Source organism: Giraffa tippelskirchi, chromosome 6, assembly GCF_054371585.1.
Source record: "Giraffa tippelskirchi isolate mGirTip1 chromosome 6, T2T-mGirTip1v1.2.pri, whole genome shotgun sequence".
NCBI lineage: Eukaryota > Metazoa > Chordata > Mammalia > Artiodactyla > Giraffidae > Giraffa > Giraffa tippelskirchi.
In genome coordinates, this window is record NC_137280.1 from 50,381,966 (window position 1) to 50,409,796 (window position 27,831).

At 38.4% G+C, this 27,831-nt stretch overlaps 1 protein-coding gene and 1 long non-coding RNA gene across 2 annotated transcripts in view; one reads left to right on the forward strand and one right to left on the reverse strand.

Annotated features, from left to right (window-relative positions):
• The window catches only part of LOC145511310 (uncharacterized), a 53,958-nt gene extending 38,549 nt beyond the window's left edge, over nucleotides 1-15,409 (forward strand). The window contains exons 3-4 of the long non-coding RNA XR_014057781.1: nucleotides 2,054-2,156; nucleotides 15,133-15,409. This is a non-coding gene — a long non-coding RNA (uncharacterized LOC145511310). The remainder of the gene's footprint in view (nucleotides 1-2,053; nucleotides 2,157-15,132) is intronic.
• Nucleotides 1-27,831, reverse strand: part of NKAIN3 (sodium/potassium transporting ATPase interacting 3) — a 508,353-nt gene that overhangs the window by 471,844 nt on the left and 8,678 nt on the right. The window lies entirely within an intron of this gene.

A 27,831-nucleotide genomic window follows, 5' to 3' on the forward strand; every position in this document is an offset into this window, starting at 1 on the left:
ACACACGCCACTTCTTTTCAGGAAACACCTATCAAAAGAGATGCAAAAGCAATTCCTTAAAAGTCAGCAACCAGAAAGGTCTATTCACAATAATATATATACAAATGTGTACATTCTCATATTTTCAACATTATCAGAAAATAGGTTCCCAACATGTATCAGTTCCCAAAGCACTGTAAGATCCAGATGATTATTCGTGTCTTGTTCCCATTCATTAAGTCATAATATACATTTGCAGGGCTGCCTTAAGTTTTCTAGAAAGGGAAAGCCATTGACCACCTGCATATATCATTGCGGTACTACTTATAATACCGAGGTCATGGAAGCAACCTAAATGTCCATCAACAGATGAATGGATAAAGAAGATGCAGTACATGCGTACAATGGAATATTACTCAGCCATATAAAGGAATGAAACTGTGTCATTTGCAGAGGCGTTGTCAATTGTCATTACTATAGACTGTCATACAAAGTGCAGAAAGTCAGAAAGAGAAAAAAATATATAATAAATACATGCTAAATCTATAAAAATGGTAAAAATGATCTTATTTAGAAAGCAGAAACAGACAAAGACATAAAGAACAAACGTATGGACAACAAAGCAGGGAGGGGATGGGATGGGATGAATTGGAGACTGGGATTGACATACACACACTATTGATATTATGTATAAAATAGATAACTAATAGGAACCTACTGTACAGGAAACTCTACCCAAAGCTCTCTGGTGATCTAAATGAGAAGGAAATCCAATAAAGGGGAGATATATGTATATGTAAGGCTGATACATTTTGCTGTACAGCAGAAACTGACACAGCAGTGTAAAGCAGCCATGTAGTCTGGGAGACGCTCTACCGTCTGAGCCACCAGGAAAGTCTTTCTTCAAGTGAACTTTAGAATAATTTCTTTGAATTTACAGAATTTCCTTTTTAGATTTTGACTTAATATCATTAAACATATGAATTAGATTGCAGAGAATTCATAATTTTATATATTTAATATTTTTTAAAATAAAGCAATGACCATTCTGTTTGCATGCTGAAATCTTTATTCTTTATGAGGTTTGGTGGTCTTATGTTCATAGGCCTACACAACAGTTACTAAGTTTACTATCAGAATGTACATTTTATTAGCTTATAATATACTCTCTTTCTCATTATAATTGGCACTTTATAATGGTTAGTATATTAAGGGAACTTCAAAACCTAAGTGAGAAGAAGCAAAAGTACACATTTAAGGAATAATAACAATTCAATGAACCAAATCTCAGCTTTCTGACCCCAATGCACCCTCTTTGCTTCACCAAAAATGTTCCTTGGTGGTTGACTATAAATTCTCTAAACCTTTCAAATTATTTATGTGAAAAATATGCTTTGTCATTTTCCCCATTTGATGTTAAAACTTAAAATTTATGATAAATTGTAAAAATCACAATAAAAAACTTACTTTGGCTGAATCAGTTCAGTTCAGTCACTCAGTTGTGTCTGACTCTTTGTGACCCCATGCACTGCAGCACGCCAGGCTTCCCTGTCCATCACCAACTCCTGGAGCTTGCTCAGATTCATATCCATCAAGTCAGTGATGCCATCCAACCATTTCATCCTCTGTCATCCCCTTCTCCTCCCGCCTTCAATCTTTCCCAGAATCAGGGTCTTTTCCAATGAGTCAGTTCTTCACATCAGGTGGCCAAAGTATTGGTGCTTCAGCTTCAGCATCAGTCCTTCCAATGAATATTCAGGACTGATTTCCTTGAGAACTGACTGGTTTGATCTCTTTCCTGTCCAAGGGACTCTCAAGAGTCTTCTCCAACACCACTGTTCAAAAGCATCAAATCTTTCGTGCTCAGCTTTCTTTAAATTCCAACTCTCACATTCATATGTGACTACTGGTTGCTTGATTTTGGCTGAATAGTATACTTTTTAAGCTCCTTTTATTTATTCCACTGGTACTATTTTTGTTTCATGATTGATTTATTTTTAATTACTAGAACTATACATTTTAACAGTAGCAATGAAATTAAAATTGAACATGATTTTTATTTTTTTCTAATTAGAAATTAAACTTTTGACTGAAGTCTGTCCTTGCTTTTCCATTTGAGTGGATAATCTCATTCCCATCCATACCCACCTTTATCAAATTACATTCCCCAGATAGAGGTAAGTGACATATCAGTAAGATTATAATTTCATTTGTTGCTTCTCCTTTAATTTAATTTTGATAATATATCTGTTCCAAAAAGGGCTCTTCTTGTCTATTTTGAATTAAAATAATACAATTACATTTGATGTTATTATAAACATTATAAACATCTTTTTCAGGCTTATTGCAGGTTACCTCTCTGGAGGGATTCCCCTCACCCCTGCCAACTGACATACAAATACCACCCCCCCATCACACATGCAAATTCAGGTTCAACTGGATGATACAAATGAAGCCTCTGGTCAAGCAACAACATGTCACAGCTGATACAAGATGTAAAAATCATTTTTCCACTCAGATCCCATTAATGACAGTGAAATAATTCTTCTTCTGATTATAATTGTTGACAGTACCTCCATTCCTCAAATTTCTAACTTAGAATTACCTGATCAACAGTCATGTTCAAAGTCACACATTTTTTAGCTAAAAATATATGACAAATTGATAATGAAATACGGTGTAGAAATGCGGCAAAGGCAATAAAATCATGCCTTTCTACATCTACATATTGGACAACTGGTGTCACATGCCAATGCATGCACGCGCAGTTGGTCGGTCATGTATGACTCTTTGTGACCCCATGGACCGTAGCCCACCAGGCTCCTCTGTCCATGGAATTTTCCAGGCAAGAATACTGGAGTGGGTTGCCATGCCCTCCTCCAGGGGATCTTCCCCACACAGGGATGGAACCCGTGTCTCCTGCATTAGCAAACGGATTCTTTACCACTAAGCCCTCTAAGAAACCCATCATATGTCCAAGAGTAACTTAAAAAAAACTTCTTTTGATTTAGTAAATGTGGAAATTACTGTAAAGTCTGTTAAATAAAGGAAGCAAGAAGACATGGGGTAATATACAGGGAGACTTTCCTTTCTGAATGACTAACTTCTAAATTCACATAGCTTTTGTTTTTCTCCAATTATCTTGACTACAGATCCTATCCATACATGGAAAAAGTGTAATGATAAAATTCATTTATGTTAAACTCTTCTGTGAAGGGGGAAATGTTCAGAGGAACTGCACTTCAAATATAAAATATTAATAGATAACTAATAAGGACCTACTGTATAGCACAGGGAACTCTACTCAATATTCTGTAATGACCTATATGGAAAAAGAATCTAAAAAAGAGTGTGTATATATATATATATACACATATATATACACACACATATATATATGTATATATCTGTATGTATATACATACAGATATGTATATACTGATTCACATACATACATACATATGTGTATATACTGATTCACTTTGCTGTACACCCAAAACATAACACTGCAAATCAACTGTACACCAATAAAATTTTTTTTAAATAGTAGGTGAAGCAGTCATTTAAAGGTGGACTAGTGAGTGGAAAAGAGAGACCAATGAGTGATGGATGGCCCAGAGATGATGGAAGGCCTAGTTGATGATTATATTTTGGGATGGGTGAGAGTGAGAAGTGGGGCAGAGAATGAGATATAACAGCCTGGAAGGTCTGAAGAAGGCGGAGAAATGTATGGAAGTCACTGCAGTTTGGAAAGTCAGAGAAAGTTGAAGACTCTCTCGAAATCAGTGATAATTTATAGCAGCACCAATAAACCCAGAGCTTCCCCAGTGGCTCAGATGGCAAAGAATCTGCTTGCAATGCAGGAGACCCAGTTTTAATCCCTGGGTTGGGTAGATACCCTGGAGAAAGGAATGGCTACCCACTCCCGTATTCTTGCCTGGAGCATTCCATGGACAGAAGAGCCTGGCAGGCTACACAGTCCATGGGGTCGCAAAGAATCAGACATGACTGAGTACATGCACGCACATGTGCATGGACACACACACACAGTGCAAATGCAGATAAACGTCATTGACTTGTTACCATGAGTTCCTACATGAAAGCACCCAAGTGCTTCAATTGTGCACCAAAATGAACTGGTTTCTATTTGGTTAAGAACACAGATCAGGCTCCTAACCCACCCACCACTGAAGGTCAACCTTGTCTCTTCATGTCAGGATTGTTTCTCTAGTCAAAAGCACTGACTAGCTGGGCTACAGGTACTTGTTAGAGACTCATGAACTGATCCATGCTGGGAACTTGCCAAGAACAGTAATATTTGAAAATGATAGTTTAATAGAGACTCATTCATTTAAATTATACAAGTTCTGTCACAGTAAATTGTAATATAAATAGAGGATTCCTGAACAGTATTATCTCTGGTCCACAGAGAATTCCTTTACTGAAATGGGATGGTGTCATATTGTGCCTTCTACATTTGAGAGTGGGTACATGAAAATTGTTCATTTAAAAATATTTCTGTATCTTCTTTCATACAAATAGAAAGAAAACATAGTCAAGGATACTAACCATTATATTTCTTCACTTCTTTACATGAAACATGCTTAGATAAATTTTATATTCTTCTTATATCTTTTCAAGGTAAGGGTTATATGCTGCTTTGTCAGAAACTAAATAATGAACACTTTATCACAAAGGGAGTAGTGTGCAGAATTTAGGAAGCTCAGAGGCAAATAATGGTCCAATGACAACATTCTGTTGCAGACATCTGGTATGATCATTTCCTTTCTTTAAACCATCTTTGCTCAGTGGAGGCAGGAGAATAAATTAACAGTTGGGGATTAACTTATACAAATTACTACATAAAAAATAATCAACAAGAACTTACTGTATAGCCCAGGGAACTCTACTAAATATTCTGTAATAACCTACATGGGAAAAGGATCTGAAAAACAATAATATATGTATATGTATAACTGAACCATGTTGCTGTACACCTGAAACTAACACAACACTGTAAATCAACTATACTCCAGTATAAAATTTGAAAAAATGTAAAATATATTTTAAAAAATCTTTGCTCTACTTTAGGCTCAATTTGATTCCATAAACATTAATTATCAGCAGGATACCAAGAACTTGGCTAGACATTTGGGATGCATATATAAATAATTACTTTATCTTGCATTAAAAAAATATGTAAGCTACCACAAGTCTTGGAATGGAAGGGTGTACACCATAAATAAATACACCCACATGCAGAATACACAGATTCAATTTTCTAGGAGAAAAGTTCTGTCAAATTTAGTCTTTCTTTCCAACACGCAAGTATAGAAAATTGAGTTGATAAATCATGTAAAATCCTAAGTGAAGAAAACTGCAATTGCTTTCAAGCTTCCTGGTACAGCTATTTCCATGGGGTGTGTGTTGCCTTCATCTATCAAGTCCTGGTAGCTCAGGTAAAGAATCTTCCTGCAATGCAAGAGACCCAGATTCGATCCCTTGGTCCGGAAAATTCCCTGGAGAAGGGAATGGCAACCCACTCCAGTATTCTTGCCTGGAGAATCCCATGGACAGAGGAGCCCTGTTCTGGGCTAGGGGTTGCAAAGAGTCAGACACGACTGAGCAACTGAACAACACATCAACTCCAGAGGAAGAGGAACTGAATAGGGATGAATTCTGAGGGCCCTCAGGTGTCAAGTTTCATTCACAATTCAGGAGATGGCATCAAAAACGGGCAGTGGGGTGAATAACAGTGGTGTCACAGAAAGCTCTAAAAGCCACAAGAAGAGGAACTCTAAATCCTACTGCAGAGCCCAGCTGGGGACAGGAGAGAGAAACCAGGATGGAAGTCAGGGAACTTCTGATGAATTGCTCCCCAAAATCTACTCCAGCCTCTGCTGGTTTAGGGTCAGGCTGTTAAACTCTAATTCTCATTCCAGGGACACCTTAAGAGAATCTATTAATAATAGTTACTAATAATGGGATATCCCAAAGCTAGTATTTCCAAGAAAAAGCAGATGGCTATGTTTGTAACTGAGCACAACATACATTTGTGTCTTCTCTCAACTTTCCTTCATATCATAAAATATACAACTCAGCAGAAGCATTATTTTGCCAAGATTTCACAGCCAGCAATTTCAGATCAATGGCTTAGAAGACATCCATTCTTGATTTTACAGTGATTTTGTCTTTTCCAGTGAATATCTATATTTTGGTGGCTTTAGCATTTGTGAAGCCTGGGCTATATCAGGAGAAAGATTAAAGAAGTTTTATGATGCATATTGAAGAGTGCTAGGACAGCGTCTCTTTATTTTCCAGCAATAGTAGTGTACTTGAAATTATAGGGTCATTCTAGTGCAGTCCTGGACCAATGTTTTAAATTACTGTGTTGCTACTTTTCACTAAAAAATCTGAAAACTAAAAGGTCAGTTTCTCTGCCAGCTTGTTCACAGATGGATGTCTAAACCACTGAACTCAGATGTCACTGAAGCCATTTGTACCAGACTTATCTAGGAATTTTGATGGACTTCTATTCTAAATAATTACATGTATGGGATTTTCCCACTTTGGGAGTTTATTTTTGCATCTCATTCATATTTTACCCTTTTCCTCTTGGTAAAATCCTACCGACTGCATCACTGCTGCTGGGTCTTGAATGAGCCATACTCTCTGAAACTAAGCACCACACATCCACCATCCTAACCAGAACAGCAAGGACAACACTAAAGAAAATATAAAAAGACTGAACATTTTTCTAGTGGAAAACCACTAGACCATTCAGGTATGACCTAATTCAAATCCCTTACTATTATACAGTGGAAATGACAAATAGATTCAAGGGATTAGATCTAATAGAGTGCCTGAAGAACTATGGATGGAGATTCGTAACATTGTACAGAAGGCAGTGATCAAAACCATTCCCATGGGGAAAAAAAATGCAAAAAGGCAAAAAGGTTGTCTGAGGAGGCCTTACAAATCGCTGAGAAAAGAAGAAAAGCTAAAGGCAAAGAAGAAAAGGAAATATACACCCATCTGAATGCAGAGTTTCAAAGAATAGCAAGGAGAGGTAAGAAAGCCTCTCTAAGTGAGCAATGCAAAGAAATAGAGGAAAACAACAGAATGGGAAAGACTAGAGATCTTGTCAAGAAAATCAGAGATACCAAGAGAACATTTCATGCAAAGATGGGCACAATAAAGGACAGAAAAGGTATGGACCTAACAGAAGCAGAAGATATTAAGAGGTGGTAAGAAATCACAGAAAATCTACAGAAAGAGATCTTATTGACCCAGATAACCATGATGGTGAGGTCATTCACCTATAGCCAGACATCCTGGAGTGTGAAGTCAAGTGGGCCTTAGGAAACATCACACGAACAAAGCTAGTAGAGGTGATGGAATTCCAGTTGAGCTAGTTCAAATCCTAAAAGATGCTGTTAAGTGCTGCCCTCAACATGCCAGCAAATTTGGAAAGCTCAACAGTGGCCACAGGACTGGAAAAGGTCAGTTTTCACTTCAATGCCAAAGAAAGGCAATGCCAAACAATGTTCAAACTACTTTACAATGCACTCATCTCACATGCTAGCAAAGTAATGCTCAAAATTCTCCAAGCTAGGCTTCAATAGTACATGAACAAAGAACTTCCAGATGTCTAAGCTGGATTTGGAAAAGGCAGAGGAACAAGAGATCATATTGCCAACATCCGTTGCATCATAGAAAAAGCAAGAGAATTCCAGAAAAACATCTACTTCTGCTTCATTGACTATGCTAAAGCCTTGACTATATGGATCACAAGAAACTGGAAAATTCTTAAAGAGATAGGAATATCAGACCACCTTATTTGCCTCCTGAGAAACCTGTATGTAGGCCAAAAAGCAACAGTTAGAACTGCACGTGGAACAATGGACTGGTTCCAAATTGGGAAAGGCATATGTCAAAGCTATATATTGTCACCCTGCTTATTTAACTTATATGTAGAGTACATCATGTGAAATGCTGGGCTGGATGAAGCACAAGCTGGAATAAAGTTTTCAGGGAGAAATATCAATACCCTCAGATACGCAGATGACACCACCCTTATGGCAGAAAGTGAAGAGGAACCAAAGAGCCTCTTGATGAAAGTGAAAGAGGAGAGTGAAAAGCTGGCTTAAAACTCAACATTCAAAAACTGAAGATCATGGCATCTGGTCCCATCACTTAATGGCAAATAGATGGGGAAACAATGGAAACAGTGACAGACTTTGTTTTCTTGGGCTCCCAAATCACTGCAGATAGTGACTGAAGCTATGAAATTAAAAGACACTTGCTCCTTGGAAGAAAAGCTATGACCAAACTAGACAGTATATTAAAAAGCAGAAACATTACTGAGAAAGGTCCATCTAGTCAAAGCCTTGGTTTTTCCAGTAGTCATTTAAGCATGTGAGAGTTGGACCATAAAGAAAGCTGAGCGCCGAAGAATCGATGCTTTTGAACTGCGGTGTTGGAGAAGACTCTTGCGAGTCCCTTGGGCTGCAAGAAGATCAAAACAGTCAATCCTAAAGGAAATCAGTCCTGAATATTCATTGGAAGGACTGATGCTGAAGCTGAAGCACCAATACTTTGGCCACCTGATGTGAAGAACTGATTCATTAGAAAAGACCCTGATTCTGGGAAAGATTGAAGGTGGGAGGAGAAGGGGACGACAGAAAATGAGATGGTTGGATGGAATCACTGACTTGATGGACATGAGTCTGAGCAAGCTCCAGGAGCTGGTGATGGAGAGGGAAGCCTGGTGTGCTGCAGTCCATGGGGTCACAAAGAGTTGAACATGACTGAGCAACTGAACTGAACTGAACTGAATGTCCCTCAGGGACACCACTTTCTTCCCCTAAATCCTCTTCACAAGGGTTATAATGACCAAAAACTAGACAATTTCCCAGAGTCCCACAAACACAACCAGCATCACAGTTCAAAAGCATCAATTCTTCAGCGCTCAGCTTTCTTTATAGTCCAACTCTCACATCCATACATGACCACTGGAAAAACGATAGCCTTGACTAGACGGACCTTTGTTGGCAAAGTAACGTCTCTGCTTTTTAATATGCTGTGTAGGTTGGTCATAACTTTCCTTCCAAGACATAATGTTTGCCTACATATCACCAAAAATGTAGACTACACCAACTCAATGGACATGGTTTTGGGTAGACTCCGGGAGTTGGTGATGGACAGAGAGGCCTGGCGTGCTGCAATTCATGGGGTTGCAAAGAGTCGGACACGACTGAGCAACTGAACTGAACTGAACTGAAATTAAGCACTTTTCAATCTTTAAGTTTTGACAAGTGTAAGCATAAATAGCATCACTTTATTTGAAAATTCAGGAAACAAAAACATTCCAGAATACTGGTTTCAGGAAGGTATGTAATGAGCACGGCTTCCATTATATTTGGTGTGGTTTCAGCAGCTCTGGTTTGAGCACTATTATAGCTCTCTTCTCTTCTCTTTTGATCTGCAGAGCCATTAAGGCACCACAGGCATCTTCCTTAAACAGATCTGTGTCCATATATATATATATTCTGTCAAACCATTTGCCTAATAAACAAAGTATTTGAAACTCTAATAGGGATTACGTGTGTGTATTCCCTATAGCCTGAAATCCTCAAGACAAATGAAAAGCAAAGCCAGACCTTGAAAGGAAAATCATCTAATTATCTGTTTTTCAGGAGACCATGAGAAATTTATTAGCAATCAATTGGTCATTACAGAGAATGTACATTACAGTTAACAAGATGGAAGAAATGGTCTCTGCACTAACATGCTTTCTACTGAAAGGATAAAATGCAGAGCTGACTTGACGGTGTGCTTAGACGCTCAGTCGTTTCCAACTCTGTGACCCCATGTACTGCAGCCTGCCAGGTTCCTCTGTCCAGGGAGATTCTCCAGACAGGAATACTGGAGTGGGTTGCCATGGCCTTCTCTAGGGAATCTTCCCAACCCAGGGATCAAACCCAGGTCTCCCACATCGCAGGTAGATTCTTCACCATCTGAGCCACCAGGGAAGCTGACTTAAAGGCTGAAAGTGAAAAGTGAAAGTCACTCAGTCGTGTCTGACTCTTTGCCACCCCATGGACTATACAGTCCATGGAATTCTCCAGGCCAGAATAATGGAGTGGGTAGCCTTTCCCTTCTCCACGGGATCTTCCTAACCCAGGGATCGAACCTGACTTAAAGGCTGCCGACAATGAAATGTCTGCAGTCAGCAAAACGAGGTACTAGGAAAGCTAATCAGCAGGTAATTGAAACACATAAAGATAATTTTTGTCAAATGAGAAAAACACAAAATTCAGAGCTTTAAAGTATTAAGAGGGAATCTACACTGAACACTTAAACATATGTTTGAATGAAGAAACACACCAGAGAAATGCAAAGATCTTATTTCTACAATTACATGCAATGGGTTTTGACAAGTGTCTACACCTCTTTAGCCAACAACCCAACAGAGATAGACCTTTCTCCATTCCCACTTGCCACCTTCCATAGCTTCTTCCTCCTCCACCACCCATAAGGAACCACCATTACTATTTCTATTCCTATAAAAGCTCTTGAACTTAAATGTATTATACAGTAACAACTCCCATACCTTTTTCTAGAAGATTATGTCTGTCTCCTTTCCTTCATTATAGTATTTTTGAAACTCACTTTCACATTATTGAGTGCATCAGCAGTTCATTCAGAAATTTGGGGACATTTGGGTTGCTTGTAGTTTGTGAATATTTTGAATAAAGCTACTATAACAACTGTGTAAAAGGTTTTGTCTTGACATATATGTTTTCTGTGTAAACACATAGGAGTGGAATTGTGGAATCGAGTAAGGATATGTTTAAATTTCTGAGAAACTTCACATTTCTTAAGTTTCCCTTTTTAAAGTCTTCCAACCATATATGAGCCTTTCAGTTGCTCCACACCCTCACCACCATCTGTGTTGTCAGTCTTTTAATAGATAAGGAATAGTATTTCATTGTAATTTTAACTTGATTTTCCTGATGAACAATAACTGTGAGAATTTTTTCATATGCTTACTTTCATTTGTATATGTCCTTGAGTGTTTATCTCTTCAATTCCTTTGTCTCTTTTTAAATTCAGCTTTTATCTTTTAATTACTGGTTTGTATTAGTTCTTAAAATATTCTAAATGCAAGTCCCTTGTTAGGAAGGCGTAATGCAGATATTTTCTACATGTCTTGTCTTTTCATTTACAAAGTTTGTCTTTGGATGAACAGAAGTTTCTTATTTAATGAAGTACAATTTATCATCATTTTCCTTTTATCTTTTGTATACTGTCTCTGCCTGTTCAAAGGTTGCAATGCTATTCTCTCACGTTTACTTTCAGAAAGTTAGAAGCTCAGCCTTTATGTTTATGTCTATGATTCATCTCAAATTAATTTTTGTGAATGGAATTAAATAGAAGTCAAAATTCATATTTTTTCATATGTCTATCCAATATTCCAGCACCATCTGTTGAAAAGATTTTCTTTACTCCCTTGAATTGTCTTGGTGCCTTTGTCAAAAGTTAATAGACCAATTGCACGCAGGTCTGTTGCACATCCTTTACCCTAATTAGTATCATAATGTTTTTAGTAAAATATAAGAATTTTACAGCAGTATAATTCCATTTGAACCACCTTTTTCATGTATTTTATATCTATATGTGATATAATACCCATAATACAATGTCATTATTTTTATTGCCTTTTAAAGAGATAAAAACACTTATCCAACTATTTATAATTTCTGATGCTATTCTTTGCTATAACTTCATCAGCTCCTCCTTTCTCACCGTGCATCTCATTCTCGGTTACCTGCTCCACATATTTCAGCTCTGACCTTTAACACCTGCCTCTTCATATCAGCCTCTGCTGTCTGAGTGGGCTCTAGACCCTGCTTCTCATTCAGAAAGTACCATGTAGAGTCTTCCCTTTGTCAAGGTCATAGTCCTGCACTACCTGTTGCCTGGTGCCTGGGAACCACTGTCCTAGCTCTTCTGTCCAGTGTAACAATTGTTTATGTTAAAGAGAAAATTCAGTACCAGTTACTTCATCTGCCAGAAACAGAAGTTTACAGATAATTAAAGAAGGATTTTAAAAATAAATAAAGTGAATTGTATTCAAGTATATATCCCAAATCCATGCTGTACCATGATCAGTCTCTCACTTCAGTCATGTCTGACTCTTTGTGACCCCATGGACTGTAGCCCGCCAGGTTCCTCTGTCCATGGGATTCTCCAGGCAAGAACACTGGAGTGGGTTGCCATTTCCTCCTCCAGGGGATCTTCCCAACCCAGGGATTGAATCCTTGTCTTGTCTCCTGCATCTCCTGTATTGGTAGGCAGATTCTTTACCAATATACCTATACATCACCACAAATCTGCCCAGATCTGTTTAATTCTGCAGTAAACCAGAAGCTTTCAAAAATACAAACCTCTTTCTGTCCATTACAAGTTAGAAACTACTACACAGACCCAGAAGATACCTGAAGAAAAAGGTATCTTGTTTATATAATATTCTATCCAATTACTGTTGACAGATTCATTAAAAACTTAGCTAAAACACATCTGCTTTTTAATTTAAAAAATTAAGTTGTTTTATCCTTGATTTCAAAAGTAGTTGGTTTGGGGGCATTTCAAAATTGAAATTCACTGATCAATAAAATTTAGCTATTACTAGCAAATAATTAAATTATACAAATCAAGAGAAAAAATAAGCAAGTCAAAGATCAAAGGAATAGAATCTTTTGTGGTGAAGTATGGAATATTAGAAAAAATAAAATTCAGAAAAGTGATGAAAAAAATATGCATTTTATTCACCATTGCATAGAAATACTAAGTGAATTCTAAAGCATAGACATATTAGCTGAATTCCAAAGAGAGAGTCAAAATTTTATTGTGATGACTGACTTGAACAAATTGAAACTATTCTAATGAATAAAGCATTCAAAATTACCATCCTCAATAATTTATGCATGACTGCTAGTAATTATAAATTCCTGGACTTTTAATTTTAACCTTTCTTAGCGCTCTATTGAATATTGCCTGAAAGAAGTAGATGAACTAATAAATTGGAAAATTTGCCAACCTAACACAAAAAAAGTTATTTTAATAGACAAAACTGAATATGGAGGTAAATATAAAATTAATATGAAGCATATACATACTTTATAGCCTACCATCTCTCATTTTTATAACTAGTCATTAGGATAGAGCTTCAGGTAATCAGAAATACAATTAGTGCTTCATTTCTAGTTTTTCTTCGTAAGTCTAGCAATGTTGCCTAGCAATGTAGAGCCTTGTCACCACTCAAAACTACTTCTCTTTAATTACTAATTAAAAAAAAATAAAAATCAGAACTGACATAACAGACCTATACTAGTTACATGTCATTATCTCAAATACGAATTTTTTCCCTACATTTCTAACGTACTGGGTCTTATTTAAACTCATGAAAAAGACACCCTGATTTTCTACACAGCTAAGTTTCAGCCTGAAATAGTTTAACATTTTTCAGCATCTAAAAAGTCATGGGGAAACCTAAGAAGAAAATGAATGATAAGCTTCAAATTCAGAAGAGTGAATATTGTTCAGTGTATATCATTCAATATATATTCAACACTAAAATTAATTTAAACTAAAATTTAAATTAATTTAAATTAAAATAATTGAAATATTCATAGGAATAGTTTACTAATAATGGAATTATATTAGAAATATTATAACACTACAAAACTTGTACCTTGTGATTCATAAAATTATATAAACAACACTTTAAATATAAATTATAAGAGGTTTTCCTACTCCTTTAGCACAAATAATATTTGACCCCTTTTACAGCACTTACTCTGTTCTTCACTAAAACTGGTCTTTAAATTGGAAATGGCAGGATTTATATAATTTTAAAAAATAAAGAAGTCAGTCAATCTATGACTGTGGAAGTAAATGGCTTACTACTTGAGGAAAACGGCAGGAAAAAATTCAGATTTACATATTCAGTTCTACTTAAATGAAGATGGAACATGAAATAATATTCCAAACACCTTAAAAGAAAATTGAGCTCACAAAATATGGAAAGTAACCAGAGACTTCCCTGCACACACTCCCCCCCCACCCCCCACCCCAAACACACACACACACACTGCCTCAGAGCATCCATCTAAAAAGTAATGGTCTTTACAGCACAGGGCTCAGGCCCAACTGAATAGTATCACAGTACAGAATCCTAGAGTTTAGTATCATCACAGCTGATTCGGGGTGATCAGAGATCATACACAACACCCAACTTCACTAATGATTAGTGAAGGATACTGACAAAGATGCTCTTTGAAAATTCTAGCCAGGCCCCTCTGAGCCTGCTTCTTGAATAGGCCAGTCAACTTTGGCCTACAAGGACTTGAACAAACACTAACACAGTTTCTAACAGATCAAGGCTGTGTCCCAAAGATGACCCTAATTTCCCTTAAAGTGCCTGCCTGAGAAAACTCAAGGTTGCTGGAAGAGTTTAGTGTCTGTTCCAGCCAACACCTGAAAAGAAAGCAGGATTCAATCATATGCAGCAGTCAGCAAACCCTTCCCATGGACCAACTATCCCTTCCCATTTTTTATAATTTTTCACTTCCTCAACTCTACAGAGCACCCCTCTCACCCACTCCCTGGATTCTCACTCTCCCTTTAAAATGCCACGTTGCCTCTTTACAAACCCCAGTGAAGCTCAGTTCCCTGGACCCATTTCCTATTGTAATACCACATCACTGCTTTATTCTTTAACAGTACAAGAAACAACAGGCACACTTGAAACAATGAAAAACCCTGAACTATCACAGCTTCAGAAAATCCTTTTTCCCAAAAGGGATGCAATTTGGTGTCCATGTAACAGATGAGTGCCAAGTACATGTCTAGTGCAAGCTACCTCAGGAAAAATAAGTTGACGGCCCTCTTAGTTTTCATATATCATTCCTCATGGAGATAAAAAACTTATATGACTAACTTCCACTCTCTGGCTACCTGTACCACATAAATTTCAGGTTTATTTATTTATAACAGGTAATTAATACAGAGAATACTCTATTAAATAAAGACAAACTTAGGTATGAGCTTCTTAGTTTACCTTTCTGTTACTTGGAATGTCTGCAGGATGTTTGATGGAGATCAGCAGTGATCCAGGAAGTCCTTAAGATGGAAGAAGGATGCTAAGACCCTGTTAACTCTTCCTCCTCTACAGAGGGTTTTAAGAGATCCATAACTGTGACCTCAGAAGCCCAGTCAGAAGTTTATGCAGTCATGCTACAACAGCATGAAAACCCCATTTGGGCAAATATCTCAAAAGGAGCAGGTATAGGGGTGGGACTCATGAGATTTCATCTACTTTCAGCAAACTGCAAGAATAAAGGAATAAACAGTTAATTTACTATAAGCCAGTTTTACATGAGAAATATAGTTTTGTTGGCATTAATGGAGTGGAATGGCAAGAACTTGTAATAGGCATACATCTTGATTTCAGGAATAAAATACACAAAACCCCCTCATGATTCTTATAAAGAAAAAAATAATTGTGGGGCATAATGGAATTTTGGTGTGAATTCATGAATTAATTGATGATGAAACTATTATAATCAAATATTTGTCACTTAGACAGCTAGTCATCATCGTAAGCTAAAACTTGCTACATAGTTAGGGTCTATTTTTGGCTCTATTCTGTGCAAGATGTCTTTGTTCTGGGTATGAAGAATGACTAGATAAAAGCACAGAAGTGACATACTAGGTGATACAAAGTGAAAAAGAACCTAATTCTTACTGAATAACAGAACTTGAGTAATTAGAATTCAAGAGGTGCTCAGATGGTTTGTATGATTTGGCTGAAATCAATACAATAATATAAACAGACATAATAAATAAAGTACCACATTTGGATTTTAATCTAATAAATCTTTAAGTATAGAACAGGGGTTGGCAAACTGTGGCCCAGGAGCCAAATCCAGCCTACCACCTATTTTTTGTAAAGAACATAAAATTGAAACACAACCACACTCAAGGATTTACGTCACGTCCACAGTTGCTTTCTGGCTACAAAGGCAGAGTGAAGTAGCTGTCACAGAGGCCAGCCGGCCTGAGAAGCCTCAAGTATTTATTATCTGTTTCTTTACTGAAAAAGTCTGACCACTCCTGATGATGGAAATTCTGATTGTCAATGGTTGATGTGAGTAAGATTGGAATTTTTAATGGTCAGCTGGTAAAAATCAAAAATGATAAACACAGTCTTCGGTTATAGTCATAGAAATAGCAGTAACAGCTGTGACTAGGTCAGAAGTTAGCCTCAGTCACTAAGACTCCAGGTGCTCTTTTTGCTGTATGGTCAAGCCATAGTCAGAGGACAGGGTCAGGTTCTAAATGTCCCATCGTAACAAGGACAAAAGAAAACCTGTCCAACCCTGAGGAAAGTAATCAGAATGGGGATGGTCAGTTAATGAGTTGTACGAATAACATTAGAGGAGGCTGACAGGTCTCTCCACTTCTTTGGAGGACAGAGCAGATACCAATGGGTGAATTTTGAAGGCTTTAGCTAAGCATCAGGAAATCTTTTTCTGAATGTTACATGTAGGCTGAGTGTTGAAGAACTGATACTTTTGAACCTGTGGTGTTGCAGAAGACTCTTGAGAGTCCTTGACTGCAAAGAGATCAAACCAGTCAATCCTAAAGGAAATCAATCCCGAATATTTATTGGAAGGACTGATGCTGAAGCTGAAGCTCCAATACTTTGGCCACCTGCAAAGAGCTGACTTATTAGAAAAGACCCTGATGCTGGGAAAGATTGAAGGCAGAAGGAGCAGAGGACAACAGAGAATGAGATGGTTGGATGGCATCACCACTGAGGGATGCAATGGACATGAGTTTGAGCAAGCTCCGGGAGATGGTGAAGGACAGAGAAGACTGGCGTGCTGCAGTCCATAGGATCGAAAAGAGTTGGACATGACTGAGCAACTGAACAACAACATGTCCAACAAGATATTTGGCTACTTGAGGAAGTGATGACTTCTTGTCTTTGACCTTCCTATCAGAGAACCCAGATGGAGATTCGGTGCTTCTCGGCAGGATGTTAGTTATCATTTTAGGGAAGACCTTCTCATTGTGCAAGACTTCCTATTCACTGAAGGATCATCTCTGCCCTACGGGAACCTAAATGCCAGTAGCACCTCATCCCTCCCCAACTCCCATCACTGGGGCAACCAAAATGTCACCACACAGGTCCCAATGCCCCAAGTGAGTGGAAGGGTGAAGAACGAGGGGAGATGAGACTTTGCGGGAATTCCAAAGGAAAGGGAGTGACCTACTGAACTTAGGATCCACTTCCACTCCAGAAGACCATCCGTTCATTCCCTCCTTTATTCACTTGTACCACAAACACTCACTGAGCACTTCTTACATCACAGCACTATGATCCCATTGTTTCATATGAGGCTGGCTGGAGGGCAGACTTTTTTCTACCGTTTAACCACCAGTCACTGCCTCTGCAATTAGCCACACATTTTTATGAATTGCTCAGCTGAGCTCTGCAAGCAGAGTAACCCAGCCTTCAACCACCGTCAGGAGGCAAGCTGCCTGGGGCTCACCGCAGATCCTTGTGGACTTTCCCTAAGTGTGGTGGAGCAGAAAGCTGACAACCACAGGAGTTCAGCATCACAGCTCACCCTCTGAAGAAACAGGAGAGTGGAAATTAATTCTCTCTCTCCTCAGAAGAAAGGGCTTGTGGTGGATGACCTCTAAAACATCATTTTTAAAAAAGGAAAAAAACTCTATGTCCTTTCTAGAGCTATTATACCAATGGACCAATGGACCCCTTAGTATCCTGAAAATATTAAGATATAACCCTTAGACTTGCATCATATAACTTTATTTATTCCTTATTTTTAATCTATTGTATTCTTTGACTCTTGAGAGTCCCTTGGACAGCAAGTAGATCAAGTCAGTCAATCCTAAAGGAAATCAACCCTGAATACTCATTGGAAGGATACTCACTGATACTGAAGCTGAAGCTCCAATACTTTGGCCACCTAATGCAAAGAGATGACTCATTGGGAAAGACCCTGATGCTGGGAAAGATTGAGGGCAAGAGAAGGGGGCAACAGAGAATGAGATGGTAGGATGGCATCACTGACTCAGTGGACATGAGTTTGAGTAAACAGCCGGAGATAGTGTAGGACAGAGAAACCTGGTGTGCTTCTGTTCATGGGGTCAAAAAGAGTCGGACACAACTTAGTGACTGAACAACAACTTAGTTTCTTGTGAAAGTGAAAATCGCTCAGTCTTTGCAACCCCATAGACTATATAGTCCATGGAATTCTCTAGGCCAGAATACTGGAGTGAGTAGCCTTTCCCTTCTCCAGGGGATCTTCCCAACCCAGGGATTGAACCCAGGTCTCCTGCATTGCAGGTGGATTCTTTACCAGCTGAGCTACAAGGGAAGCCCAAGAATACTGGAGTGGGTAGCCTATCCCTTCTTCAGAGGATCTTCCCAATCCAGGAATCAAATCAGGGTCTCCTGCATTGCAGGTGTATTCTTTACCAACTGAGCTATCAGGGAAGCCCTTCTTATAGTTTCTTGTAAAGAGTATATATTTGGGTCTTGTTACTTCATACGATTTTACAGTCCCTATGTTTATACCAATAACATTCACTATAGTCATTGGTGTGGTTGAATTAAAATCTACCATTTTCTTAAAAAATAAATAGATAAAATACAACCCTTGGTAGTTCTTTACTACATGGAAAATAGAGCATTATGAAAGCATTACATTCTTGACCTGTGTAAAATCTTATTGAAATTCTTATCTCACGGTAACTTGCATACCTCCTAATACTGCCAGGCCAGAACTGGTGTTTGTTTAATGCCTCAGCTCTTAGGCACACCCTGCTACTGGATCCCAGACAACCAAACCAAGCTGTTTTCCATTTGTTCCTTGAGTCAGTCCCATGTAAAGCTTTCTTTCTGAAATTCCCAGTCTCTGGGTCTGCCACAAACTTTGGGCTTAAAGACAACAGTAAGAACAAATAAGTCAAAGAGTTGAGTGCAATAAAAAAGAAAACACCTCATTTGTGGCCCTCTCTTGCTGTTATGAGCTGTTCTGTTGAAAGCTTGGGTCACAGTAAATCTTATTCATGCTGCATTCCAACCCTGGCAGAAGCATATCTGCTGAGATTTATCATTTGACCTTTGTCTCTGTATTGTTTCTAACTAAAACTAAAACAGCTTGTAAATACTTTGAAAAAAATTTTAGAGAGAATACTCTGAATATGTTTTATGTTTGATGCTAAGAAAATAGGAGAAATATGTATGTTTTTAAGAGTGACATCTAAAAATATTAATTGGGTTTTTAAGACCAATTTTTAAGCTTTTCACAAATTTTCAAAAGAACAGTAAGAATAAATGATTTCACAAGGAATTCTAAACTTCAGTACTATAGCACTAATATCACATTATGTTCTCAAAATAAAAACGATATCTGGGTTACCAAACAACGGAGAAAAGCATGAAGTCCTCCACATGAAGTAAAATAAAATTAAACTGTTTTGGATTATTTGTGCTGCGCTGTGTTTAGCCTCTCAGTCACGTCTGACTCTGTGATTTGTACTTCAATGTTAATTATCACTTTTTGTTTTGCTTAATCTAAAGTACATAGAAAATTTTAGAAGATAGATGGGTTAGTTTTGCTCTAAGTTTTCTTTTTTATGACTTCTCATGAAATAGTGAATCTGATGAGAATGTTTAATTATGTGCATGCTGGGGTCTTTCATCCAGAGGCAGTCAGCAACATTAATGAGATTATCAAATGCCACATGAGTCGAAGTTGTTGACCTGAATTAACTTACAATTGAGTATAATTGACGTTATAAGGCTGTGATAGGAAAAACATATCTGCAGGTGGACCCACATAGCTTGTAAGTGCTGAAATCTTCAGAAATGTATTAATAAAGTCTACATATTTGGATATTAAAGATGAATGTCCCAAAGCTTGTTTTTAGAGCCTTGTACACTTGCTATGATGTATGCATAAACTAGAAGAGAATATCTCCTTCAAAAAGGAACATGGTCAAAGATAATTAGGATTGTATGCCTGGCTTCACAATAGAATGAAAAAAAAAAATGGACCACTCCAGAGATATATTGTCTCATTTTTCTCAAAGCAATTTTCTAGGGAATTGGAATATGAGAAACTATAAGATAGAGAGAAAATTCCATAAACTGGGCAATTTTCAGTTTACCAAAGAGCTCTGTTGCAAAGAAGTGTTTGAATGTGGTTGCATGGCCCTCTTTGGGGTTGAAAATAGTTTTTGAAAGCCTAGGTAAGCTGATGTATACAATAGTACTGCCATATTAGGAAAGTTTCAAGTTATACTTATCTACCATGGACAGGGGGCTTCTTGAACAATGGTCTTCTAGACTGCAGAATTAAAAGGAATACATCTGTCTACATATTACTCCCCACCCTATGACAGTAGAGGTGACCTTTGACCCTCAGGGCAGTAATGACAGTGACAGATGTTGTATAGGGGATGCTTTTCAGATAGCAGCAATGAGGGTTCATGTTTTAGTGACCAGATAAGAAAACAAGTGTAGGCCCATAACCACAAATCAAATTACCTGGGCATAGATATGTTAAGGTAGTTCACATTACCTATTTGAAAGATGGCATCACTCAAGTCAGTCTCTCTGGGTCAGACTTTCCCAGGTTTCGACATCATCTAAACACAATGGACGGTAAACACAAATAGGCTTTGTCAGCAGAGTAGAAAGAACCTGAGTCTAGACATTCACGATGCAGAGCTTGATTCTCTCCTCTGCTTTGCTCATGTATGGTCAGTCACTGAAGTCACGTCTGACTCTCTGTGACTCCATGGACTGTAGCCCAACAGGCTCCTCTATCCATGGAATTCTCCAGGCAAGAATACTGGAGTGGGGTGCCATTCCCTTCTCTTTGGGATCTTCCCAACCCAGGAATCAAACCCAGGTCTCTCTCATTGTGGGGAGATTCTTTACCATCTGAGCCACCAGGGAAGCCCCACAAAAGGGCTAAGGAAGAGAGAATTTGCTCTCTCTGCCTGAGCTAGAACATCTGTCTTCTCCTGTCCTTGGACGTCAGTCTTCCTGGTTCTCCAGCTTGCCAACAGCAGGTGGGGCCTTCTCAGCCTCCATAATCACATAAATCAATTCCTGTAATAAATTTCCTCATATACATATAAATACGTGTGTGTGTGTATATATATGTATGTAAAGATATACAAATACATATTATAATGGTTCTAGTCCCCTGGAGAACACTAATACAGGCTGAATCAATCCTTTCAGACGAAAGTAGCCTCAGTCTATTCTATTCTTTAAATCATCACAGAAACAATTTCCAAAATCTTCTTCCAGTAAACTTCACAACTGATTCAGATAAAAGTGGATACTGAGTTTGATCATGCCAGCCATTCAGTAGAAGAGTATAATTATACAGAAGTCACCACCGTGGCTTTACACTGGAATGAAAAGCGAATGGAGTGGTAGAAAGAAACGTGCATCTACTCTCAAGCTCCAGGTAGTCATTTTAAACAATGATTTGGGAAGTAGACAGTTACGGATTGATCACCCGTGCGCCTAAATTAAAGTCAAACTGGTTCTCTGTAATGGCACCTTTTATGCACCTGTTTTAACCACCATGCACTGCCATAAGGTGTGAGTTTCTGATACCACTTTTCTCTTATGTCAAGGAAGTGGCTGTTTTGGAAATTTCACATAGCTCCTTCCTCAGCTACATGGGTGGGAAAGTCCAGATCATAAAACACTGCTCCAGGTGGCCTCTCAGAGCCTCCATAAGAGTGTCACGCTCACAAAAATACAACTGAGGAGAGAATTCACGACGTGACACAGGCAGATGGTGGTCACAGGAGCAGCAGCGCAGACACCATTAGGTTGTAATTTTACCATCATAATGGACAGCTGAACAGATAAAGCTGCAGCTGGGGTCGGCAGAGGGAGGGTCTCCAGGCTGAACGTCAGTATGTCATCCTCGGGGTCTGCATCTTTGTCTGCAGGAAGAGATGGACGCAGAAAGCACAACCAACAGATGTAACTAAATACGGTGCTAAGTTATCATCAATTGCATCTGATTATATGAACAGGCTCAGTGCAATAATATAGGTGAGATGCACAAGCTAGCAGTTTTCAGATCTTGGGAAGCACCAAGAAAGCTTGGGTACCAGATGGGCAAGGAGGAATAAGGGACCATCTTATAAGGTGTCAAAGTTTCTCTTGCTGTATTGTTAGCATCTTGCTATATCATTATCTTTCATTCTTTCTGCTTCTAAGAAATAGAGTTTCATGTGGACTCCCCTGGTGGTCTAGTGGTTAAGAATCCACCTGCCAATGCATGGGATATGGATTCGATCCCTGGTCCAGGAAGATCTCACATGCTGTGGAGCAGCTAAGCCCATGCACCACAACTCCTGAAGCCCGCACGCCTAGAGCCTGTGTGCTCCATAAGAGAAGCCGGAGCACCACAACCAGAGAAAGCCCAAGGCAGCAGCAAAGACCCAGAGAAGTAAAAAATGAAAATTAATTAATTGTCAATTAATTGATTTTTTAAAAGAAATAGAGTTTCACACATACAACTTAAAAGTCTTAGCTGTAACCAGTTGAAGGGTTGAAGATGACATACCTACTATTCTGTCAATATTGGCTCAGTAACTGGGATGGATCAGAATAGATGGAGCAGGACAATGATTCCAGGGGTGAAGGAAACAGAGATGGAAGCAGCACAAGGTGGGGTGGGGAGGAAGGTATTTTCCTTTCAGCATTCTGCAACAGTTCCTTGTGATGCTAATAATCCACCATTAAGCTAAACAATCCAAATATCTTCATTTTTCCTTCTGAACAATTTCCAAATTAGCAGTCCCTTGAAGTTGAACTGTACATTTCTCAAAATGTTTCACTCTGAGAAATATGAAACTATCACCTTTTTTTTTGTTGTTTAAATATATCTGATCAACACTGCCTAGACAGGATTGCTACATATCATGCTTACATTTACGCATTGCAATATTTGCTGCTTAAAGAATATTACACTGCCGATTTGGCTTTTGTCTGTTGTTTATTACTGTTCAAATCCTTATCTCCAGGACTTTCTTGCAAATTGTTACTGCTGCATGCAATGGAGTTTATACACAAATATGTAGTTTAACCCTGTCAAAAACATCATTCCCCCTATATTTGAATGTGATGGAAAAAAATAAGTCCAATTACCAAGAACTCCCAGAAATGTCCAAGGATTTGATTCCTCAGGGTTACAGATGAAGCTTATGAAATCTGCCATGACTTACTGCACTGTTTTTTCACTCATATTTACTGCAGTCCAGACAATCTATTCCTAATATCATCTGACTTTCCACTGCTATCTTGGGTTAAGTTACATTGCATTAAATGCTGCCTTTACAGCACTAATTCCATCATGCGGCTGTGAATTCCCCTCTATAAGGTCAGCCTCCAGTACTCACTTGAGCACCTTGGAGAAAATTGTAGCTACTTGTCCATCAGTATAATTCTGATGCCTGGGGACTAATGGTTCTCTGCTGCTTTTCCTTTCACTACAGGTCATGGAAAGCACATAGACAATGCAGGTGAAACTGGACCCAAATCTAAACTTCAGATGACCTCTTAATTAAACATAATGCAAAATACATATTAAATAAAGAAGTGTATTTCTATTCATAAAAAAAGAGCTTGAACTACCATTCTCCTAAAGGACATTTTAAACCTTTCATTGGTTTTTTTTAACCAACATTTCAAAATCAAACTAAATTTTATGATGACTAAAAATATAAAAAATATAAAACTTAGATGTCTGAAATACATTTAAGTATAATTATCTCCTCAGCTTTAGTATAGTCCTCTAAAATATGCAAACAGTATAATTTCTTCAATACAACGGAACAAAAATAAAGCATCATGAATTAGAATCCATCCACATTTTAAACTACCAAGCTAGTTTATTATTAATGGAGAAAAATATACCAAGAAAAACAATATTTTGTACTTTTGTTGTCTTGAAAGAAAATTGAGCCATTATTTATATCTTAATACCCCCAAATCCCTGTCTTCCAGTAAAAGTATCATCAGTAGTGAAGGAGTTAAAAAGTGTGTACAAAGACACTCTAGGGCTAGTCAAACTAACATATTAATAATAGATGACCAATGCTCCTCTGTATGGTGTAGCCCGTGAAATGTTACAAAACGTGAAGTCTCCCACTTGTGAAACGCTTCAACAGACAGATCCCTGAGGATGACTCCATCTATATTTCCAACCACAGCTCTCTTTCAGATGAAAAGGCTGTGAGGAACCTTTTCAGGCTTCCTAATGGGTCAGTGGCTTTATCTAATGCTTTCCCCTAATTGGCCCTGCATTTAAGACATTAAGTCAATGATGTGGCTGCAATATTTAAATCTTTGCCAATCATACCCTCCCAGGCCAGGAAAGAGTTTCCCATCAGAAAGCAAAAAGGATTCATGGCTTCAAGTCTTAGAGAGAGAGGATAGTTGTTAGTAGAGGTCCCAATGGTATTAGAAGATTCTATCTGGACAGTGCAAGCATTGTCAGAAGTGGTTCATCTGTTGAAGAAAGTAGAGCATGCAAAAACTGTAGAATATCTGGTGTGTATAAACCTTGCATTTCATTCCTTTGTTTCAGGATAAATTGGGGTGCCTCCTGAGAGACTCTAAAAATACATATCCATCATGAAGAGAGCCACGTCTACTAACAGAAATGGAAGAGAAAAGAAGTCTGCAATGCTGCTTCATGTTACTTAAGTCACTTTGATCATAGTTTAAAAATCACATTTTATGTAAAGAAACAGTCTGCCTAAATAACTACTCTTTCTAGCAGGCTTGGCCTGAGCCCATAGAAACAATTCTCTTTTTAAATTCACTCTTAAGGTAACACACACAAAAAAATGTTATCCTCAATTCTATATTTCTGATGGCTTAGTTGTTGTTGTTCAGTCACTAAATCGTGTCCAACTCTTTACGACCCCATGGACTGCAGCATGCCGGGCTTCCCTGTCCTTCACTATCTCCCGGAGTTTGCTCAAACTCATGTCCATAGTGTTGACGATGCCATGCAACCGTCTCATCGTCTGTCTCCGCTTCTCCTCTTGCCCTCAATCTTTCCCAGCATCAGGGTCTTTTCCCATGAGTCAGCTCTTCTTATCAGGTGGCCAAAGTATTGGAGCTTCAGCTTCAACATCAGTCCTTCCAATGAATACTCAGGGTTGATTTCCTTTAGGATTGACTGGTTTGATCTCCTTGCTGTTCAAGAAACTCTTAAGAGTCTTCTCCAACACCACAATTCAAAAGCATCAGTTCTTTAGCACTCAGCCTTCTTTACGGTCCAACTCTCACATCCATACATGGCTACTGGAAAAACCATAGCTTTGACTATACGGACCTTTATCAGCATAGTGACATCTTTGCTTTTTAATATGCTTTTTTTGGGTGGCTTAAGCCATATCCTAATATCCAATTTCAATATATAGCAGAATGTCTCCATGTTTTAGTTTTCCCACCAGCAAATGGGAAAAAATATCAACATCTGCCTCACGGAGGTGCTGTAAGAAAGAAACAAGCAAACCGAGGGGGCAACAGAGTTTTATTCCAAATTGTAACAATGATTACTTTTTATATTTCAAAAAATAAATTTTATGAGCCAAACATATTTTCATGTGCTCTCAAGTATTCTTGCCTGAAGAGTTCTATGGACAGAGAAGGCTGGAAGGCTGCAGTCCGTGGGGTCACAAAGACTCGGACAGGACTGAGCGACTAACAAACATACACACAAGTAAATCACCTTTTCACAATCTGCTGCAAGATCGAATATTTAGTATTTCAATGTGGGGACAATAGAAAATTGAAGCTGACCCCAAGCCTGGAAGCTCATCTCAACCCTGGTGGAAGAGGGCATTTTGCTCTTTTTGTCACTGACTGCAGGACTTGACAGTCCTGGGGCAGATGTGAGGACCAATAAGTAGACAGGTGGGGCAGCTGGGCATGAAAGAAAGTCCTTCTTCTGCCCCAGGAATCCAGCATCACTGATCAGGTAGAAACAACTTTCCTCTCAGTGGGGGATTCTAGAGTCTAGTCCAGAGGTCCCCAATGTCTGAGATCTAGTGCCTGATGATCTGAGGTGGAGCTGATGTAATCATAATAGAAATATAGTGTATAATAATGCAATGTCCTTGAATCATCCCCAAACCACCCCCAAACCCCAGTCTGTGGAAAACTGTCTTCCAAGAAACCGGTCCCTGATGCCAAAAAAGTAGGGGACTGCTGGAGTCACCTAGAAATGAAACCATGATCAACTCTGGATCATTTAGTCACAAATCAGTTATCAACTCTAATGTTTCGGGAGGTCCGAAAGCTATTATAATAAAAGGAGTTCATAGTGGAATTTTTGAAAATAAAAACTTCTCCATTGTGTATACAATTTTGCACAGGCACTGGAAGCATTAAATAAAACACTTAGGTTAGGAAATATACTTTTTATTCAAGCATTAATTTCTTCCATTAAGAGCTTATAAATCAGTTCCCTACATGTCCAAGGAAAGAAAAGGCTTTCTTCTATAAATGCCCCATCCCAGTGGCAGTTGGTAAATCATTAGTAACTGGTTCTGCAGGGGTGGGGGTGGGGGGAGGATGGTGAGAGGAGGGCCCTGATTGGAGTTTGTGTATCTCTATGATGTGAATACTTACACCATTATAGATTGTGAGCTACCAATATGATGTCACTGGCTATAGAATTGGAAAGTGACGCTGAGCAGCACAATGTTACATAGAATTTCTACCATACCATCACAGATGTAAAATCACCCCTAAAGTACAGACAACAGAGCAATGCAGTAAAATAATTAGGAAGGATTGAATTTGGGATACTTATTACTTCTGCTTTTAATATAATTTAAAATTTATATAATTAATGTTTAATAAAGATTGCACTTAACAACTGGCTCACAGAATTTCTGGAAACAGTAAATTTTCCCCGGTTGGTACAAGCTGGCCCTAGTACAGTACTGCTTCCAGCTGCTACTCATCATCCAGATAAAAGGCAAATGTATAGAAGACAGAATAGAAATCAAGCATGAGAAGTTCCACTTACATCTAAGGAGGATTTGGCTACTTGTAAAAATTTCGATTCTCAGAGAAAGTTTAAGAATCAACATCAGGGTCTTTGGTATTGAAGATTCAGACAGTGACTTGCTATAGTGATAAAGACAGATCTAGATCATTTCTCAGAAAACAATGAGAGCTGCTCAATCATGTCCAATTCTTTGTGACCCCCTGGACTGTAGCCCACCAGGCTTCTCTGTCCAGGCTCCTCAGAATTCTCCAGGCAAGAACCCACTGGAGTGGGTTGCCATGCCCTCCTCCAGGGATCAAACCCGTCTCTTCTGTCTCCTGCATTGGCAGACGGTTTCTTTACCATTGCTCCACCTAGGAAACCCTAATTCAGATAATTCTCCAAACTGAGGAATTGAGGATGCTCTTATAAAAGTTAAACAGAACAATCTACTAGTTCAAGGATTTCACCTTCCCTAATTCCGTGATCCAGTAAGACTCAAGGCTTTCACCTGATTTTTTTTTTTTTACTATGCCCATCTTAAAATATCTGTTCTCCAATACTCTACCTACACCTACAAAGAATTTAACAAAGAGTGGATATATGTTTATGTATAACTGATACACTTTGCCATACAGTAGAAAGTAACACAGCATTGTAAATCAACTATACACAGACAAAAGTTAATTCAAAA